The sequence below is a fragment of the Vulpes vulpes genome, chromosome 10, assembly GCF_048418805.1.
Source record: "Vulpes vulpes isolate BD-2025 chromosome 10, VulVul3, whole genome shotgun sequence".
Classification (NCBI taxonomy): domain Eukaryota; kingdom Metazoa; phylum Chordata; class Mammalia; order Carnivora; family Canidae; genus Vulpes; species Vulpes vulpes.
In genome coordinates this window covers 44,754,710-44,775,847 of record NC_132789.1, presented here as the reverse complement: position 1 = coordinate 44,775,847, position 21,138 = coordinate 44,754,710, and positions in this window count along the sequence as shown.

Sequence of the window (21,138 nt, the reverse complement as noted above, 5' to 3'; positions counted from 1 at the left end):
TTTTTCCTTTCTGACTCTTTTTTTTTTTTTTTGGCAATCTTAGTGAATCTCACTAAAGTCACTTTCCCACTTCCTCACTTCCAGAAATAGTGTATTTCATGCTTTGTCTCTTCTAATTCCTGAACCTTCTCTCACTTCACCATAACTAATTCTTCTATTTCTTTGAGAAAATAAAAATCATCAGAGGGGAACATTTTCATCCAACTGGAAGCCTCCAGCCTCCTTGTATTTGTACCTGTCCTCTCTGTCTTCCTTCCTGATACCATGAAAATGTGTCTTTGTTCTTGTCAAAGGGCAGACCCCTCCCCTAGTGCTGTGGATCCTACGCCCCCAACCCCCCCACCCACCTTCTCAAGGATTTTGCCTTGGTGTATCATCAATGACTTCTACTGGAACACTGTCATCTTTTTAATTTTTTTTGAACACTCATCTTAAAAATAAACAAAACTTTTCCTCATCCTTTGATCTCATTTCTTCAGTCCTCTACAAAACCAAAGCAAGTTGTCTACACTAGAGGTCTCCATTTCCTCACCTCAATTTCCTCTTAAATCCACCCCAATCTGTCTACCCTTCTCCCCTTAAAGGATGCCTTGCCAAGGATGCCAGTGATCCACGTGTTGCAAAATCCCATAACTGCTTCTCTATAATCATCTCTTCTTACCTGTTAGCAACCTTCCACATGGATGGTCCTCTTTCACGAAAAACACTTTTCTCACTGGCCTCTGTGACACCACACTGATGATTTTTCTCCTGTATCAGGGATCCCTCTCCGTTGCTGACTCCTCCTTCATAGGCCTTCTAAATGCTGAGATATTTCAGAGCTCATTTCTAGAAACTCTTTAATTTCTGTTATCTCCTAATATAGATAATCTATTCAACACCAAATATTATCTAACTACTAATCATCTTTAAATTTGGATTTCCACAGTAGGGTAGGTCTATCCTCTAAGTTCCCATCTCATAAATTCAACTACTTAGTAGACCTCACCACTTGGCGGTCTCACTGGCATATCAGAATAGTATAACTAAACTGGAGTTCTTGATTTTATCAACCGAACCTGTTCCTCCCCCACAATCTGACCCAACATATGAATTAGCATCATCTAGTTGTTAAAAAACAACAAGGATTCATCCTCTTCATAAAATCCCAAACTCAGTTTTGTCTACAAAGTGTTGTGAATCCATTTACCTCTCTCCAGCTCTACCACTATCACCTAATTGTTTTCATCTCCATCTCTCACCTAAATTAATGCAACCACTTTTTAATTTCCAACCCGAGGGCAGCCCAGGTGGCTCAGTGGTCTAGCACCACCTTCAGCCCAGGGTGTGATCCTGGAGACTGGGGATCGAGTCCCACGTCAGGCTCCCTGCATGGAGCTTGCTTCTCCCTCTGCCTGTCTCTGCCTCTCTCTTTCTCTGTCTGTGTCTCTCATGAATAAATAAATAAAATCTTAAAAAAAAAAATTTCCAACTCGATTTTAGCTCTGGTCTATGATCTCAGGGTCACAGGATCAGCCCCTCATAGGGCTCTGCACTCAGTGGTGAGTCTGCTCAATATTTTGTCTCTCCATCTCTCTCTGCCCCTCCCCCCCAATAAATAAATAAATCTTTAAAAAAATATATTTTATTTATTGGGGCATCCAGGTGGCTCTGTCATCTGCCTTTGGCTCAGGTTATGATCCCAGAGTCCTGGGATCCAGTCCCCATCCAGCTTCCTGCTCAGTGTGGAGTCTACTTCTCCTTCTCCCTTGGCCCTCCCCTCAGTTTATGCTTTGTCTCTTGCTTTCTCTCTTTCTTTCTTTTTTTTTTTTATTTTTATTTATTTATGATAGTCACACAGAGAGAGAGAGAGGCAGAGACACAGGCAGAGGGAGAAGCAGGCTCCATGCACCGGAGCCCGACGTGGGATTCGATCCTGGGTCTCCAGGATCGCGCCCTGGACCAAAGGCAGGCACTAAACCGCTGCGCCACCCAGGGATCCCGCTTTCTCTCTTTCAAATAAATAAAATCTTGGAAGAAAAATTAATTTGAGAGAGAGAGCATAAGTGAGACAGTGCAAGCAGGGTGGGGGGCAGAGGGAGAAGCAGCAGCAGACTCCACGCTGAGCAGGGAGTCCCCCAGGCGCCTTGTATATAAATAAATCTTCTCAAAAAAACCCCATAATTCAGATGTAATTTTCCTCATTTATTTGAAGGCCCTACAGTGGCTTCCCATTGCTCTAAGAATAAAATTCAAACACCCTGGGGCTCCTGGGTGGCTCAGTCGGTTAAGTGTCTGCCTTCTGCTGGGGTCATGATCTCAAGGTCCTGGGATTGAGCTCAGCATCAGGTTCCCTGCTCAGCAGAGAGCCTGCTTCTCCCTCTCCCTTTGCCCCCCCCTCCCCGCCCCCACTCCTACTCTCTTTCTCTCTCAAATAATTTTTTTATTTTTTTTAATTTTTATTTATTTATGATAGTCACAGAGAGAGACAGAGAGAGAGGCAGAGACACAGGCAGAGGAAGAAGCAGGCTCCATGCACCGGGAGCCCAATGTGGGATTCGATTCCGGATCTCCAGGATCGCACCCTGGGCCAAAGGCAGGCGCCAAACCGCTGCGCCACCCAGGGATCCCTTCTCTCTCAAATAAATAAATAAATAAATAAAATCAACCGCTGAGCCACCCAGGTGTCCCTAAATAAAATCTAAAGAAAAAGAAAAAAAAAAATTCAAGCACCTTACCAAGGTTTATAAGGCCTGACTTGATCTGAGCCCTGTCTCAGTCTCCCAGTCTCTCTCTCTCTCCTTCTCTCTCTCTCTCTCTGTCTCTCTTTTCTTACTTTTTAAAAATTAAGTAAAAGTCTACAGGCAACGTGGGTCTTGAACTTACAACCAGAGATCAAGAGTTGCATGCTCTCCTGACTAAGCCAGCCAGGTGCCCCAACCCAGTCTTATCTGTCTAGTGCCTGACAACATCCACTTGATCTTAGGATTTATCAAGTTACTTTGTCTGGACACTTTTTGCTCCAGGGTACTTGGATTTGCTGTTTACTCGGCCTGAAGTGCCCCCCCCCCTGCCCCCGCCCCACAGCAAGTTTCTGCAGATTCTATAGCTTCTTCATTCTTTTGTCTCAGCTTGAATGTCACCTCAAAAAAGCCTTCCCTGCCGGTCACCACATCTAAACAGGCCTCTGTTCCACCATCCTGGACCCAGGGTAGTGCATGAAAGAACTCTCTTCACAGGTTGCATTTATCTTGGGTGTTTCCTAACTTGTTTATTGTTGATCTCCTCTGGTTAGGCTGGGATTCTGAGCTTGAGTTTTTGTTGTTCTTGTTGTTTTTATTTGATAGAGAGAGTGAGCAAGAGGCAGCACAAGCAGGGGGAGGGGCAGAGGGAGAGAGAAGCACACTCCCCACCAAACCGGGAGGGAGCCCACCTCGAGGCTCAATCCTGGGATCCAGACCTGAGCCAAACACAGATGCTTAACCACTGGCCACCCCGGTGCCCCTGTTAGACTGGGGTTCCGAGTCTGGGTTCTTGAAGGCTGTACCCCTGGTAGCTAACAGACACCAGCCCGGGGATGCTTCATAAACATGTGTGAAATGAATGAATGAAAGCATAACACGGAAAAACAGGCTCTGGCCCATCTGCAGCATCTGGTCCCAAGATGCTGCACTTCTCTTACACACTCCCCAAGCAGTACACACTCCTTAAGGAGCTTGTGAGGATTATGCAGTGTTTAGCAGTTTCTAGGTGCTCAGTAAATACTAGCTTTTGTTAGGGGAAAAATCAGAGACTTCCAGAGGCTCTTGAGTTATTGAAGACAAATGGAGCTCAGTAAAAAGGTCTGGTTAGTGTATTTTTGAAAAGACAAGGAAGTTCGTAACACTTTAGTTTTTTTTAAAGAATCTGAGCTTTATTTATTTATGGGGGGGGCACCTGGGTTGCTGAGTCTGCTAAACATCTGACTCTTGATTTTGGCTCAGGTCATGATCTTAGGATCATGGGATCGGGGATCCCTGGGTGGCGCAGCGGTTTGGCGTCTGCCTTTGGCCCAGGGTGCGATCCTGGAGACCCGGGATCGAATCCCACATCGGGCTCCTGGTGCATGGAGCCTGCTTCTCCCTCTGCCTATGTCTCTGCCTCTTTCTCTCTCTCATTCTGTGACTATCATAAATAAATAAAAAATTTAAAAAAAAAAGTATCATTATAAAAAAAAAAAAAAAAAGGATCATGGGATCGAGCCTGACACTGAGCTCTGTGCTGGACTGGGGCCTGCTTAATTAAGATTCTCTCACTCTCCTCTTCCTTGGCCCCTCCCCACCCTCTTAAATATAAATAAATAAAATAAAAATGAGTTCTAGTTTATTCATCTATTTTTATTTTTTTTTAATATTTTATTTATTTATTCATGGCAGACAGAGAGAGAGAGAGAGAGAGAGAGATGGGCAGTGACACAGCCAGAGGGAGAAGCAGTCTCCATGCAGGGAGCCTGACATGGGACTCAATCCCAGGACTCCAGGATCAGACCCTGGGCTGAAGGCAGCACTAAACCGCTGAGCCACCCGGGCTGCCCTTTCTTAGGTAGACTCTATACTCAGTGCAGAGCTCAACCCAAGGCTTGACCTCATTACCTTAAGATGAAGACCCCAGCTGAGATCGAGTTGGATGTGCTGATTAAACAACCCAGCACCCCTATTTTTTATTTATTTATTTATTTATTTATTTATTTATTTATTTATTTATATTTTTTATTTTATTATTTATTTTTTTATTTTATTTATTTTTTAAAGATTTTTTTAAATTTCATTTGAGAGAGAGAGCAAAAGAAAGCATGTGCAGGGCAAGGGGCAGACGGAGAAGGAGACTCCCTGCTCAGGGAGGCCTATGCAGGGCTCAATATGACCTGAGTCGAAGGCAAACACTTTAACTGAGCCACCTCACACCCCTATTTTATTTTATTTTATTTTATTTTATTTTATTTTATTTTATTTTATTTATTTTATTTTTAAAGATTTTATTTATTCACTCATGAGAGACAGAGAGAGAGGCAGAGACACAGGCAAAGGGAGAAGCAGGCTCCATGCAGAGAGCCTGATGTGGGACTCAATCCCTGATCCTGGGATCCCGTCCTGAGCTGAAGACAGATGCTCAACCGCTGAGCCCCCCAGGGATCCCCAGAAGGATATTTTTCATAGAAAGTCCTTATTATATTATATTGAGTGAATTTATATTATACCAACCACATTCGGAAATGGAAAAGTGGTCATTTCCTCCATTCTACATATTGGGAATAGCTGCCACTTCGTGGTCATTTGCTCTGTACCAGGCATTTTATTATCTCCATTCATCTTAACAACAGTTATGAACTAGATATTGTGATTATTTCTAATTTACAGATGAGGAAACTGGGGCTTACAGAAGTTTTGTCACTTTCCCACCATTGCACAGCAATAAATGAGCTGGGATTTGGGTTTTGTTTTTTTTTTTAAGATTTTATTTATTTAGGGATCCCTGGGTGGCGCAGCGGTTTGGCGCCTGCCTTTGGCCCAGGGCGCAATCCTGGAGACCCGGGATCGAATCCCACATCGGGCTCCCGGTGCATGGAGCCTGCTTCTCCCTCTGCCTGTGTCTCTGCCTCTCTCTCTCTCTGTGACTATCATAAATAAATAAAAATTAAAAAAAAAAAAAAGATTTTATTTATTTATTCATAAGAGACAGGGAGAGAGAGAGAGGCAGAGACACAGGCAGAGGGAGAAGTAGCCTCCTCGCAGGGAGCACAATGTGGGACTCGATCCCAGGACCCCAGGGTCACGCCCTGGGCCCAAGGCAGCTGCTCAACCGCTGAGCCACCCGGGGGTCCCATGAGCTGAGATTTGAATCCGGATCTGTCTCACTTGGTATTTCAAGTTCTTTACCTTCTGCTATACTTCTTCCTCTTTCATTCTAGGGGCTGATACCTAGGCTTAGTTATTAATTTTTTTGAAAATTACACAAATAGGGATCCCTGGGTGACTCAGCAGTTTAGCGCCTGCCTTTGGCCCAGGGTGTGGCCCTGGAGACCCGGAATCGAGTCCCACATCGGGCTCCCTGCGTGGAGTCTGCTTCTCGCTCTGTCTCTATCTCTGCCTCTCTCTCTGTGTGTTTCTCATGAATAAGTAAAATCTTAAAAAAATAAAAATAAAAAATAAAATAAAAATTACACAAATAGTACACTGCACACATGTTAACTGTAAAAGATTCAGGTAATTAATACATTTCTAGAACAAAATCTGACCTTCATTCGCTCATTCCCACTCTATTGTTAAAAGTTTGATGTGTGTACCAAAAGGAAAATTCTTTAATCTAGTAAGAAACAGCTGCCTCAAATAATAGCCAATATCATAACAGTAGCCAAAATTAATTGATCATTTACCATATGCTAGACACTTTTGTAAATACTTAATATTGAACTCTGGTTACACCCATGAGGATGATAGTATTGTTTCCCTCATGTTACAGATTAAAACACCACTACTGTAATGCCAGTGAATACAGTAACAAGATTTCTCACCTAGACCTTTGCAAAAGCTTCTTAAATGGTGCCACAGTTGCCCTCCTCCTTCCTGTTTTCCAGGCAGCAACCAAAATTATCTTTTTTTTTCTTTTTTCCAAAATGATCTTTAAAAAAAAAAAAAAGCCAATCTGGGACACCTGGGTGGCTCAGCGGTTGAGCCAGGGTTCAGCTCAGGGCGTGATCCTACAGTCCCAGGATTGATTCCCAAGTCGGGCTCTCTGCATGGAGCCTGCTTCTCCCTCTGCCTGTGTGTCTCCCTCTCTCTCTCTGTGCCTCTCATGAATAAATAAATAAAATCTTAAAAAAAAATAAAAAGTAATAATAAAAAGCAAATCTGATGCTTCTTACTATCTGGGGACACCTGGGTGGCTCAGCAGTTGAGAGTCTGCCTTTGACTCAGGTTGTGATCCCCGGGTCCTAGGATTGAGTCCCATATCAGGCTCCCTGCATGGAGCCTGCTTCTCCCTCTGCCTAGGCTCGAATGAATGAATGAATGAATGAATGAATAAATAAATAAATGATCTTTTATTTATTTTTTTTTAATTTTTATTTATTTATGTATGATAGTCACAGAGAGAGAAAGAGGCAGAGAGACACAGGCAGAGGGAGAAGCAGGCTCCATGCACTGGGAGCCCGATGTGGGACTCGATCCCAGGTCTCCAGGATTGCACCCTGGGCCAAAGGCAGGCGCTAAACTGCTGCGCCACCCAGGGATCCCAATAAATGATCTTTTAAAATAAAAAGATAAAAATAAATAAAACTCCTATTTGGGGCACCAGGTGGCTCACTCAGTTAAGCTTCGAACTCTTGATTTCATCTCAGGTCGTGACATTGAGTCTTACATCAGGCTCTGGGCTCACCAGGGAGTCTATCTGAGATTCTCTTTTTCTCTTTCTGGCTCTCTTCTTGTTTTTATAAAATAAATATTTTATATTTATTAAATAAATAAATCTTTTAACAGAACAAAATGAAACACTCCTTACTGTCTTTGCATTGTGCTTAGGAGAAGCCCACAAAGTCCCAAAGTCCTGGGATGTCCCCACTAATGCCTCTCTCTTGTATTTTTTTTTTAACATTTTATTTATTTATTCATGAGAGACACAGAGAGAGAGAGGCAGAGGGAGAAGCAGGCTCCATGCAGGGAGCCCGATGTGGGACTCGATCCCGGGTCTCTAGGATCAGGCCCTGGGCGGTGCTGAATCGCTGAGCCACCCGGGCTGCCCTCCCGCTAGCATCCTTTGCTGAGTCACACTGACTACATTTGAGTGATTGTAACTGAGTGATTGTAAGGCACAGTGCTCTCACCTGAGTCTCCCTCTGGCCACTCTTCCCACGTTTTATTACCTCCCATCTGTCTTTCAGGACTTAACTTGTACCTGCCCTTCTCTGAAGGTTTTCTGTGACTCCAGAGACCAAGCTGCTTCACTTGATTGTCACCCTAACGTCATCTCAGTGATTTCGGAGACTTTCTCAATTGCACCTCTAGGTGGTGCAATCACGAGCGGGCAATGAGTGTGCTTGTCTACTCACCACCATTGCCCACGAGTGCGGTACTGGGACACTCAATATAGAAGTGGATGGATGAGGAGAGCAGCGAATGAATGAATCCCTTAATCTTTCCTTTTCTGGGCCGTTGAAGAAGGCCCTCGATCATAAATGACTAATTTCAAATACTGAGCACACCCCTGGGGTTCAGATGTGTGGCAAATGATCCTGGATGGCCCGGGGAACAATCTTCACCTTGGGAAACTCTGAATGTGGGTGAACCCACCATTCAAGATTATAATGACAATAAATAAAAAGTATGATTATCCCCTGGTTCAACTTTCTGTGAGTCTAGACGCGTGTAGGATGGAGATGATCCACTTGCTGAAGCACATTGCTGCTCCCTATGAATGTTAATTGAACTGACTACAGTTGGCCTCTTACCAGGGCTTGAGGCCTTAAGGTGGGGCCATCTCGCTTCTTGGTTCCAACTTGGCAGGGGCTACTCCGTTTCTGGATCTTTTGGCACTTGTTTCGTAGCTTCACGCACACGCATCAGATTAGGTTGTCGTGGAGGAGAAACGAGGGCACCGAGGGTCCCCAAATGCACACTCCCCTGAACCAGTGGCTCCCAGACAGGCCCAACTGGCCAAGTCTAACGGTGCAGTAAAGCTCCTCACCAGCAGGTGTCTCAGTGGCCGAGCCCGGCCCCACCTCCCGGGAAGGCAGCTGGCTGCACACCCTCCATTCCTCTATTGTTACTGAGCCTCCAAGCAAAGAACACTTCGGAAGGGTTAATTTCAACCCTGCCAGCAGATCTCATGAGGAGCTGGACGGCCTCTCTCAATAATAGGAACGTTGGATCAATCGCAGTGTCTCGCTCTTCCTGCTTTCCTTTGTTTAGGGGTGACATGCTGTGTTGGTAGTACATGTATTTATTTAATTATTTTTCCTCTTTATTTATTTGTGCAGAGAGGAGTCTCAGCCTGCAGTGATTGTGATGTTCTACTTGACCTTGATCACCTCTCACCCCCACAGTGAGCTAACTGTCCTTCTAGGCTTCCTTCACGCAGACACTACACAGTCTTGAAGAGTGTTCATCACTCTTTGCAGCTGACTTGGCCCCTTGCACTGATTTTATTTTTTTTAAAGATTATATTTATTTATTAATGAGAGACACAGATAGAGAGAGAGAGAGAGGCAGAAACACAGGCAGAGGGAGAAGCAGGCTCCATGCAGGGAACCCGACATGGGACTCGATCTTGGGTCTTCAGGATCATGCCCTGGGCTGAAGGGAGCGCTAAACCGCTGAGCCACCGGGCTGCCCTCTTGCACTGATTTTAAAGATGGACAAAAGAATGTAAAGGATCACCAAATGGAGGGACGTAGCACAGAGAAAGATCCCATAGATGTGAATTCTCACCTGAAGGTGACATCACCAATGGATGAACAGTGAAAGAAATATTCGACAATGATGTTGGAATAACTAGTGCACACACACAAATTACCAAACTGATTCCAGATGGATTAGGGAGTTAGAGGTATTATAAAATCAGATCGTGAAAGAATGAGAAAAAAAAACAAATGGCTATCAGATCTTTGTCAGGAAATCTCTAAAATTTAAAGTGATAATATAAATCACAAAACAAAATATCAATACATTTTCCTGCATGAAGATTGGAAATCACCATGTGAAAACAAACAAACCAAGAAAATAATGACAGCTAGAAGTTAAACTGAACAAAATAGCTGCAGAGAAAAATTTTAAGTTGTTAGTACCTGTAAAATATAAAGAATTTATACAATTTTATAATCCAAGACCCCAATAAACAGCCAAAATAAATGAACAAACATATGGAAAATATATGGAAACAAACATATGGAATAAATGAACAAACATATGGAAATTTGACTTCGCTGATAATTACAGAAATGCAAATTAAATTGAGATACCATTTTTCATCTAGCTTAACACCAGTTGAAACAGCCACTACTGATAGGGCACTTTTGGAAAATAATTTAGCATGTCCTTCAGCAAACCCATTCTCTCTCTCTACTCCCTCCCCCTTCCTCTCCTTCCAGCTGCCTCCGGCCCCCCTTTCATTCATTCATTTTTATTCAACAAATACCCTCTGTGTGCCTGCTAGGTGCTGGAATCCAGCCTAAATTCTAAATACAGGAAAAACTTTATGTACAAATTTGTTCATCTCAACATGATCAGTAATAGCCTCAAATTGAAAACATCCTACATTGTCATCCACAGACAAGGTGACAAAATGTCCTGTTTTGCTTGGGACAATCTTGGTTCATGCCTGATGTCCCCACGTAATTAATAAATGGTGCCCCCTATTAAGACAACTTTCTGGCTTGACGGCAGTCAAGTATCTTGAGGCAGGGCCAAGTTTTCTAATTTGTACAAAAGCACCACTGAGATTAGCTGCTGTTCATTGAGCTCCGGAGGTTGGGTGATTTCTGTTTTTTTCTCTCTTTTTCTATAATTTCCAGATTTTCTAAAATGGACTTTATATGCATATGGGCTTTATACACATTAACTCATTTACTCTTCATAACCCTATAATTACTCTTTTTTGTTATTTCACTGCTTTTTTTTTTAAGATAAGGCAATTGGAGTACTGAGAGATTAAGTTACTTACCTAGAGTCTCACAGTCATTAAGAATTACAGAAATTACAGACAAAAAAAAATTACAGAGAGACAGTCTGTCTTCATACCTTTAAACACTAAGAGTGATAACCTATATCCAGTTGGGCTTGTCATTCATTTATGGGAGAATAAAGACTTACATATGCTTATATATTTTTTTACTATTTTATTTATTTATTCATGATAGAGAGAGACAGAGAGGCAGAGACACAGAGGGAGAAGTAGGCTCCATGCAGAGAGCCCGACGTGGGATTCCATCCTGGGTCTCCGGGATCCGCCCCGGGCCAAAGGCAGGCGCCAAACCGCTGCGCCACCCAGGGATCCCTTACCTATGCTTATAAATGTTATTTGAAAAGTACCAAAGAGGTCTCCTTTTATTTCACAGAAACAAAATATTTTCTCTTAAATCCACCAAATAGAAGCATATTATAAATATAAATAATTGATTTTTAAGAAACATAAGAGGGAAAAGTTCATAAATAAGTAAACTGTAGGAATCCCAAACACCATGCTATGAATGTCTCTTTTTAATAGATGTTTATATGTCTGTTTAAATTTCAGCATACATTAAATACAATAAAAATATCTGTTTTAGGGTTGCCTGTCTGGCTCAGCCAGAAGACCATGTGACTCTTTTTTTAAAATAGATTTTATTTATTTATTCATGAGAGAGATAGAGAGAGAGAGAAAGAGAGAGGCAGAGACACAGGCAGAGGGAGAAGCAGGCTCCATGCAGGGAGCCCGATATGGGACTCGATCCTAGGTCTCCAGGATCAGGCCCTAGGCCGAAGGTGGTGCTAAACCGCTAAGCCACCAGGGCTGCCCCAAGCATGTGACTCTTGATCTCAGGGTTGTGAGTTCAAGCCCCACGTTGGGTGTAGAGATTACTTTAAAAAATATTAAAAATATCTGTTTTGAATGTATTGGTGGGCAGTGCGTGGGTGGCTCAGTCAGTTAAGCCTCTGCCTTTGGCTCAGGTTATGACATGATCTCAGGGTCCTGGACTGAACCCCAAGTTGCCCCAGGTCACCCTGTATTGGGTTCATCCTCGTGGGGAGTCTGCTTCTCTCTTTCCCTCTGCCATTTCCCCCACACTCGTTTCTCTCTCTCTCTCTGTCTCTCTCTCAAATAAATAAATACAATCTTTTTTTTTAATAAAATCTTTTAAAAAACGTATTGGTGAACAAATATTTTTTCTTATATCATTAAAGTGAATTAAGCAATATGCCTTAATACTTAAGTGAGGAAATGTAAAAAATTATATATATTTTGAATGTTATTAAACGTTTGTAAGAATAACTGTAAATTTCCACCTTTAATTATATGTTAATGTAAAATATTAAAGATTTGTAAGAATAACTGTAAATGTCCACCTTTATATGTTAATCTAAAATAAATTATTTAACTTAAAAATCACTTTCAGGGGATCCCTGGGTGGCTCAGTGGTTGAGCGCCTGCCTTTGGCCCAGGGCCTGATTCTGGAGTCCCAGGATCGAGTCCCACATCGGGCTCCCTGCATGGAGCCTGCTTCTCGCTCTGCCTGTGTCTCTGCCTTTCTCTCTCTCTCTCTGTCTCTCATTAATAAATAAATAAAATCTTTTAAAAAAAAGAATCACTTTCACTGAGTAGCTCAGTTGGTTAAGCATCTGGCCTTGAACTCAGTTCATGATCCAAGAGTCCTCTGATCCAGCCCTGCATGGAGCTCCCTCACTAGTGGGGAGTCTGCTTCTCCCTCTCCTTCTGCCTCCCACTGTATGCACTCTCTCTCTTTTGCTCACTCTCTCTCTCTCTCTCTCAAATAAATAAATAAATAAATAAATAAATAAATAAATAAAATCTTTAAAAATGAAAAAAAAAAACTTAGAAATCACTTTGTTATTACATATTAAAGAAGGGCAAAATTTAAATTATTTCCCTAAAAGAGATACTAGTTATTTAAGTATCACATCACCCATCGGAATCGTACTAGCTGGTACCAGTCAATTAAAATTCCCTTTATTTTTTTAAAATTAAATTCCATTTAATGGGCTTGAGTTGGCTAGATGCACAGATCACCTGCAGGTCGGCTGTGGATGTCCTATCCACTATGTGCTGTCATCTCCGAGTGTCGTTCTCAGACCTGGAAGCAGCATAGGTTGGCTATGGAAGGAAACAGGTTCGGGTTCCCATCGCACCCCCACCTCAGGCTGTTTGTCCTTGGGCAAGTTCCTGAAACCCTCTGAGCTTCAGCTTCCTCATTGGTAAAATGGTAAAGCTAGTAATACCTCCTGTGTTGGCTTGAGGGTCAAGCGAGGTGAGTCACACTAAGCATCTAACACAGGCTCTGGCTTCTAGTAAGTTCTCAATTAAATTCAATTGTGATCACTATGACAACCGAGTTTGGGAAGCCGGCTGGGACTCCTGTGTGGTGGCCCTGGTTGGATGAAGCTCTTCGAAAATAACTTGACTGGCTCGGGCAAGGAAGGACACAACAGAAGCCCAGCCTGAGTGACATTTCCCGAGAGAACGTAAGGGAACGATCTGGAAGGGCAGGGCAAAGCCGGTAAGATCGTGGAGACTGGTTTTTGGCAAGTCCGCGGGGGTATCTGGGGCGGGCAGGATTGAATTCCCACACCCTGCAGGCCACACAGGGGTCGGGCTCCCGTCCTGCTCACACCGCACGGAGGGCCTGCAGCGGGGCGGCGGCGGCAGCAGCCTAGAGCCTCTGTGCGCGCGGCCTCGGACCAGCCCAGGACGCGGCCAGGAGCTAGCTCCGGGCTCTCGCCATCGCCACCCCACGGGCCCGGAGCCTGCTGCACACTTGGGCCGGGCACCCGGGGGAACACCCGCACACCCCCGGGCACCCCTGGGAACCCCCGTGCACCCCCGGGAACCCCTGGGCACCGCTGGGAACCCCCGCGCACCCCCCGGGAACCCCCGCGCACCCCTGGGAACCCCTGGGAACACCCGCACACCCCCGGGAACCCCCGCGCACCCCCGGGAACCCCTGGGAGCCCCTGGGCACCGCTGGGAACACCCGCGCACCCCTGGGAACACCTGGGAACCCCCGGGCACCCCTGGGAGCCCCCGGGCATCCCTGGGCACCTCTGGGAACCACTGGGCACCCCTAGACACCCCTAAGAACACCCGGGCACCTCTGGGAACCCCTGGGTACCCCCGGGCACCCCTGGGAACACCCGGGAACCCCTGGGAGCCCCCGGGCATCCCTGGGCACCTCTGGGAACCACTGGGCACCCCTAGACACCCCTAAGAACACCCGGGCACCTCTGGGAACCCCTGGGTACCCCCGGGCACCCCGGGCACCCCCAGGGAGCGTGCCTCCACATTCCTCTGCCATCGCAGTCCGACGGGGATGCAGGTCGTGGGGGTCAAAGGAGCCGGTGCTACTTGGCACCGCGCACCGCGGGTTGGCCCCCAGTCCCTGTCCCTGGTGGCCCCCGCCCCGGCCAGCGCAAGGCCCTCCCCGGACTCCCTCGGGCAGCGCCGGCCACCTCCCCTCCCCTTTGGGTTCCCGTGCGGGGTTCTCGGTCTGGCTCCGGCCCCGCCCCCTGCGCCCCGGCACCCCCTGCCGCGCTCCCTCAGCCGGGCCAGCTCTGGGCCCCCAGTAAAGGAGCTCCCTTCCCTCTTTGCGAACTTGCCCCAATAACCTAAAAAATAAAAGCAAGCACCGATCCCCGGGACTCCGGGCCTCCTTCCCGGCCGATGCTCCCACAGGAAGAGCGCCCGGCTGCGTGGATAAGATCTGCAGGCTTCGGCTGAGCACCGGCGCCTGCGCCCAGGAAGCCCGAGGGACAGTCCCCTGGGTCATTACTGGGTCGTCAGGCCTTCCTCGGCGGTCCCCCCAATGAAGGAAATGGCCCTCTCCCTGAGGGACCCGAGGAGCAGTAGGGGCGCGAGGGGCGGCTGGGGCAGGGGCCGAGGGTGCAGGGGCAGCTCGCGCCCCACCCCAAGCGGCAGCGCCTCTTCCCAAGCCGCAGCACAGGCCCCGCGGACATGTCGGGCCTGGCTGGGGGCGCCTCCACCTCTGGGGCTGCCCAGAACCACCCCACCCGGCCCAGAGCTGCAGGCGGGACTCAGTGGGTCGGGCGGGGGCTGACAGCAGGGCCCCAGGGGGGGTAGATAAAGGCAGATCCGGGTGCCCAGAGGCAAGGGATGAGCATGGGGGGAGGTGAGCCTGGGGGGTCCCTGGGGAGCTCTGCTCCCCTTGCCCCATAGGCCGGTAGTGAGGTCGGCCCAGCTCCTCCCGCAGGGCCCCCGGGGCCCACCTTCCATCCCTCCCCGGTCCCCTGGCTGCCGCTGCATTTAGGGCACAGACCACGTGCCTGCTGCCTTTCAAGCCTTCCTGGGAGCGGGAATCCGATGCTCTGAGGCTGCCCGGTGACCCCCGCACAAAGTCAAACAGCCTGCGTCTTCTGTTCTCCACGGTTGGCACCAGTCATTTGGGAGGAAGAGATGCCATCACACAATAGAGGACTCCAGGAGTCAATGGCCTAAAATCCTGAACAGCATATTCACAAAACTGAACGAAACCCATCATCTGCCTGCAACCCCTTTGAGTTATCTCACCAGCCGTGCACCACTGCCCGCCGCCTCCTTCCTCCCTCACCTGCCTTCCCGCCCGGGGCCCACTGGAGGCTGAAGGGCATCTTCAGCCCCCGCTTCTTCCCTGAGTTGAAAAAAAATTTTTTTTTCTTTTTTTCAATCTCACAAGCTTGAACCCATGATTTTGAATTTAAAAAAAAAAAAAAAAAAAGGACTCAAAAGTCTTCCTTCTGAACATCAACACCTCCAACCTCTTTTCTTGGGATATTTTATCCAACTCTGCAAGAGAATCGCCCAATGCTATGTTTCTCATGTTCTCAAAATTCACCCTTAGATATCTTAACTGTTTTATAGAAGAACAACAACAACAATAAAACCCCAAAATCTTCAGGATATAGAAACAAAACTCATTCCTGAGAGGCCGTAAGCGTAGCTGTTAAAAAGCACCTAGGCGGTGGGTCCAGCCTGACTGGCTGGGTTCCAATCCTGGGCCCCACCATTTACTAGTTATGTGGCTTTGTCAAGTCTGGGAACCTCTCTGGGACTCCAGAGAGGTTTCTTCACCTGGAATGATAATAATAATAGTACTCACCTGGGATGATAATAATAATAGTACTTACTGGTAGCTTTAGGAGGATCAAATGACTATTTAAAGCCCATAGAGGGGCATTTAGCACATGAGACACCCTATAAAAAAACACACTACTGGGGCACTGGCTGCATCAGTAAGTAGAACATGTGACTCTTGATTTTGGGATCATGGGTTTGAGCCCCACATCAGGTACAGAGATTATGAAAAATAAATAAACTTAAAAAATAAACTATTTAAAGAATATATATATATGTATATATATATAATTGCTTTACTACAATGTAGATTTGAACTCCAGTATGTAAGTGAGCAACTGGATTTATTTATTTATTTATTGATTGATTGATTGATTGATTTTGAGCAACTGGAATTTACATCTCAGGTCTTTACTAGCTACTCTGGTGGGTGCTGACAAACCACCATGGTGGTTCCCATCTAAACTCTGCTTCAACCTCTTACCTTTCTCCCGGGTGGCCCCCTGAATGCTGCTTCTTACAGGAATAAAGTAACTCCCATCCTTGAAAGGAGAGAAGGAACCCACCTGGTCAGAACTTCTGCTTTGGTGAACTGTGAGCGGCTCCATTCCTTGTTGGTTTGAGGTTTGAAGAGATGTCAACTCATGGAAATGAGACTGTAGAGTTGGACGGAAGAAGAGCAGCCCCCCAAAGGGAGACGAGACCCAGGGCTGAATGAGTTAAAATGGGCTCCACAGAATCCATAGTTATAGACAACAAGGGATGAGCTTCAATGCATGAAATTCAGCTCCTGTCACAACCACAGGACCGCAGTCGTACTTTGAAAGGTCACCAGTGTCCCTTTTGAGCCAATCCAGGCCTCTCCTCGGTTCTCATCCTTGTTAAGTCTTTGTAATTCCTTCTTGGCTGTGCACCAAAGCCTGCAGGCTCCTCAGAGGAAGGTTCAGGGGGGACAGTGGCAAGGACACTGTCAAAAGATTTACACTCCCACTGCCAGAAAAAAAAAAAAAAAGATTGTAAATGTATGGTGATGATGGTGATGTGATTGAACTATATGGTGATTACCTAGACTTATTGTGGTGATCATTTCACAATGTATACAAAAATCAAATCATCATGTTGTACACCTGAAACGTAATGTAGTATTATGTATTAATTACATCTCGGTGAAAAATTAAAGAGAAAAAAAAAGATTACAAGGAGCCTCCACTAAAGCAGAACGGCGGAGATAATACATTAGCCAGAAAAGATGGAAGCTAGGGATGCAGCTGCACCAGATGCCACGGGGACAGACTTAAAACCTTCTCCATTTTTCTCTTCTATTTGCTTTCCTAACATTACAAGGAAGAGAGGAGAGATCTTTCCTGGGAGGAGATAACAGGATATGAATATGTAGACAACTTAACAATGTCTTTCTTTCATAGCTTTACCATTATCTTTTTATTAATAGGTTTCTTGCCCTTTTCTTAAAATATTTTATTTATATATTCATGGGAGACACAGAGAGAGAGGCAGAGACACAGGCAGAGGGAGAAGCAGGCTCCCTGCGAGGAGCCTGATGTGGGACTCGATCTCTGGACCCCGGGGTCAGGATCTGAGCCAAAGGCAGATGCTCAACCACTGAGCCACCCAGGCGTCCCTCTTTTCTTTCTTTTCTTTTCTTTCTTTTCTTTTCTTTCCTTTTCTTTTCTTTTCTTTTCTTTTTTCTTTTCTTTCTTTTCTTTTTTCTTTTCCTTTCCTTCTTTTTTTCTTTTCCTTTCTTTTCCTTTCCTTTCCTTTCTCTTTTCTTTGTTTTTGTTTTTGTTTTTGTTTAAGATTTTATTTATTTATTCTTGAGAGACAGAGAGAGAGAGAGGCAGAGACACAGGCAGAGGGAGGAGCAGGCTCCATGCACCGGGAGCCCGATGTGGGATTCCATCCTGGGTCTCCAGGATCGCGCCCTGGGCCAAAGGCAGGCGCCAAACCGCTGCGCCACCCAGGGTTCCCTTTTTTTGTTTTTGTTTTTGTTTTTGTTTTAAGAGAGGGAGAGAGAGAAAGGTGGCGGAGGAGCTGAGGGAGAGAGGATCTCAAGCAGACTCCTTGCTGAGCGCAGAGCCCAACACAATGGGACACAGGGCTCGATCACACAACCCTGAGGTTGTGACCTGAGCTGAAATCATGAGTTGGAAGCTGAACCAACTGAGTCATCCATCCAGGAGCCCCAGTTTCTTGGCTTTTTCTGCAAGGTAAGCTCCAGAAGGTCAAGAAACAGACCCACAGTCTTGCTTATCCTTATATCCCCAGCAACCAACACAATGCCTGGCATATTGTCACAGATTCTAAGATAGAAAACAAGCTATAAGAATACTAGAAGGAGATATTGGAAAACATTTATTTTTATATTCTTGGGGGTACATAAAGCCTTCCAAAACCAGAGAGAAAATCAAGAAGCCATGGAGAAAAAGATAAATAGCTCTAACTATATTTTAAAAAATCCTCAGGGGATCCCTGGGTGGCTCAATGATTTAGCGCCTGCCTTTGGCCCAGCGCACAATCCTGGAGTCCCGGGATCGAGTCCCATGTTGGGCTCCCTGCATGGAGCCTGCTTCTCCCTCCTCCTGTGTCTCTGCCTCTCTCTCTCTCTCTCTCTCTCTCTCTCTCATAAATAGATAATAAATCTTTTAAAAAAATTCTCCCTGAAGAATAATAGCTAGCAACTATTTGTCCTTTTATATGTGCCAGTTTCTCATCTAAGCATTTTATACATCTTAACTCATTTAAGGATCCTAATAATCTTATTATCATCTCCCTTTTACAGATGAGGGAACGGAGGCACAATGGGATTAAATACTTTGCTTAAGATGAGCTACTAAATGGTGGAATCCAGATGTGAACTCATGCAATCCAGTTCCAAGCTCCTTTAGAAACTCATATGACTAATTATTAAGCCCTCGTCTATACTCTATGTGTATAGTATACACATAAAAGCTCCTTGCTCTCTGGGATCCCTGGGTGGCGCAGCGGTTTGGCGCCTGCCTTTGGCCCAGGGCGCGATCCTGGAGACCCGGGATCGAATCCCACGTCGGGCTCCCAGTGCATGGAGCCTGCTTCTCCCTCTGCCTGTGTCTCTGCCTCTCTCTCTCTCTCTCTCTGTGACTATCATAAATAAATAAAAATTAAAAAAAAAAAAAAAAAGCTCCTTGCTCTCAACCCTTACGTTGCAGTTGCTCCTGGAAGAAATGATAGCAAGATTTTAAAAGAAGCAAAAGACTGAGAGAAAAATTTTGCAACACATATAGTATAGATAAGGGCTTAATAATTAGTCATATGAGTTTCTAAAAGTCAGTAAGAAAAATACAGATGGGGCACCTGGGTGGCTCAGTGGGTTAAGCGTCTGCCTTTGTTTCAAGTCATGATCCCAGGGTCCTGGGATGGAGGCCACATGGGGCTCCATGCTCAGGGGGGAGCCTGCTTCTCCCTCTCCCTCTGCTGCTCCCGCCGCTTGTGCTTTCTCTTTCTGTCAAATAAATGAATAAAATCTTTTACAACAAAAAAAGGAAAATGCAGATAATCCAGTTAAAATATTGGCAAAGAAAAAAAAATAAAAATAAAAAACAACAAAAAAACAAACAAACAAACAAACAAAAATATTGGCAAAGATTATGAATCAAAAGTTGACTGAAGAAATAAATACAGTCAATAAATTCCTCACTAGTAAGTAGTGATTCTTAAAGCTGTAAGTGCAGTGAGCTGCTACTTTTTACTCTTTAGCTAGGAAAAAAGTAAAATATTGCAAGTATCCAGGATTGGCAAGGATGTGGAGAAATATAAAGAATAACCCAATTGGGACGCCTGGGTGCTCAGTGGTTGAGCATCTGTGTTCAGCTCAAGTCATGATCCCCGGGTCCCAGAATCGAGTCCCACGTCAGGCTCCCTACATGGAGCTTCTCCCTCTGCCTGGGTCTCTGCCTCTCTATCTGAGTCTTTCATAAATAAATAAATAAAATCTTTAAAAAAAAAACAGTTAAGCTGCTTTCTTGTTTTATTTAATGGATTATTTTTCATCATTCTCATGAATGACTGACTAATCAATAGCATTTGGCTAATCAATGAGTGTTAAATTTTAAGCTGTCCCAGGTTTGACCAGTGGGAGCCCCTTCAAGATGGCACATGTGCCCTGTTGACATGTTCCATCCTTCATTGAGTGCTACCTACTTTCTGGCCCAGCAAAATATTTGCAGGTTCATTCTAACCCAGCCCTGTAATCGGTATTTCTCTAAGGGATCCTGGTTCCTTGTAGAAACCAAGTGTTTTCAATGTTATCATATATTATTATACATGTATATACTGTATTATTTATTCATTTTATTGATCATATTATGAATGTTATTAATAACATCAATGTAATTGATCAATAATGTAATATGTACATATATTAACTGTCGTTGCCTTTAGGTCCTCTTGAAAGGCTAGAAAATGCACGTAAAAATGTATAATGATGAATATTAAGTAAAATAATAAAGATGGAAAGTTGTACATACCGTATGGTGGTTTTCTTTAAAAACAACAAAGGTGCCTGAGTGGCTCAGTCGGTTAGGCGTCTGACTCTTGGTCTCAGCTCGGTCTTGATCTCCAGCGGGCAGCCTACTTAAACACACACACACACACACACAGATACAGCAAAAGGGTGATTTATGACATTTCGAATGATTTTTTAAATTTCAATTTGTATCTCAAATCTTATGAAATTATTTTTTATTTTTTATCTTTATTTTTTAAAAATATTTTATTTATTTATTCATGAGAGACACAGAGAGAGAGGCAGAGACACAGGCAGAGGGAGAAGCAGGCTCCACCCAGGGAGCTCGATGTGGGACTCAATCCCAAGACCTCGGGGTCATGCCCTGGGCGGAAGGCAGGTGCTCCACCACAGAGCCCCCTGGGTGTCCCTATGTTCTTTTCTTTTAAAAACACATCTGGAAGATGCACATTTCATTTATTTTGCTCCTATTTCATCGGCCAGAACATATCACATGGCCATACGTAGCTGCAAGGGGACTGGGTAGACAGTCCCAGCTAAAATTTCTATGATGATTAAAGAAGGGAAGGCTGGGTGTGGAGGAGGCAATCGACAGTCTGTCAAACTGGAATGCAAGCATACTAAGGGGTAATAGATGGACACAGAAAACCTAACACTTAAGTGGCTATTAATCATCACCTTTTCACATCACCCCCCAAAATTTCAACGTGAACACAATACATTTCTTTTTCTTTTTCCTTTTTATAAGCAATTTTTAAAAAGATTTTATTTATTTATTCATGAGAAACACAGAGAGGAGAGAAAGAGGCAGAGACACAGGCAGAGGGAGA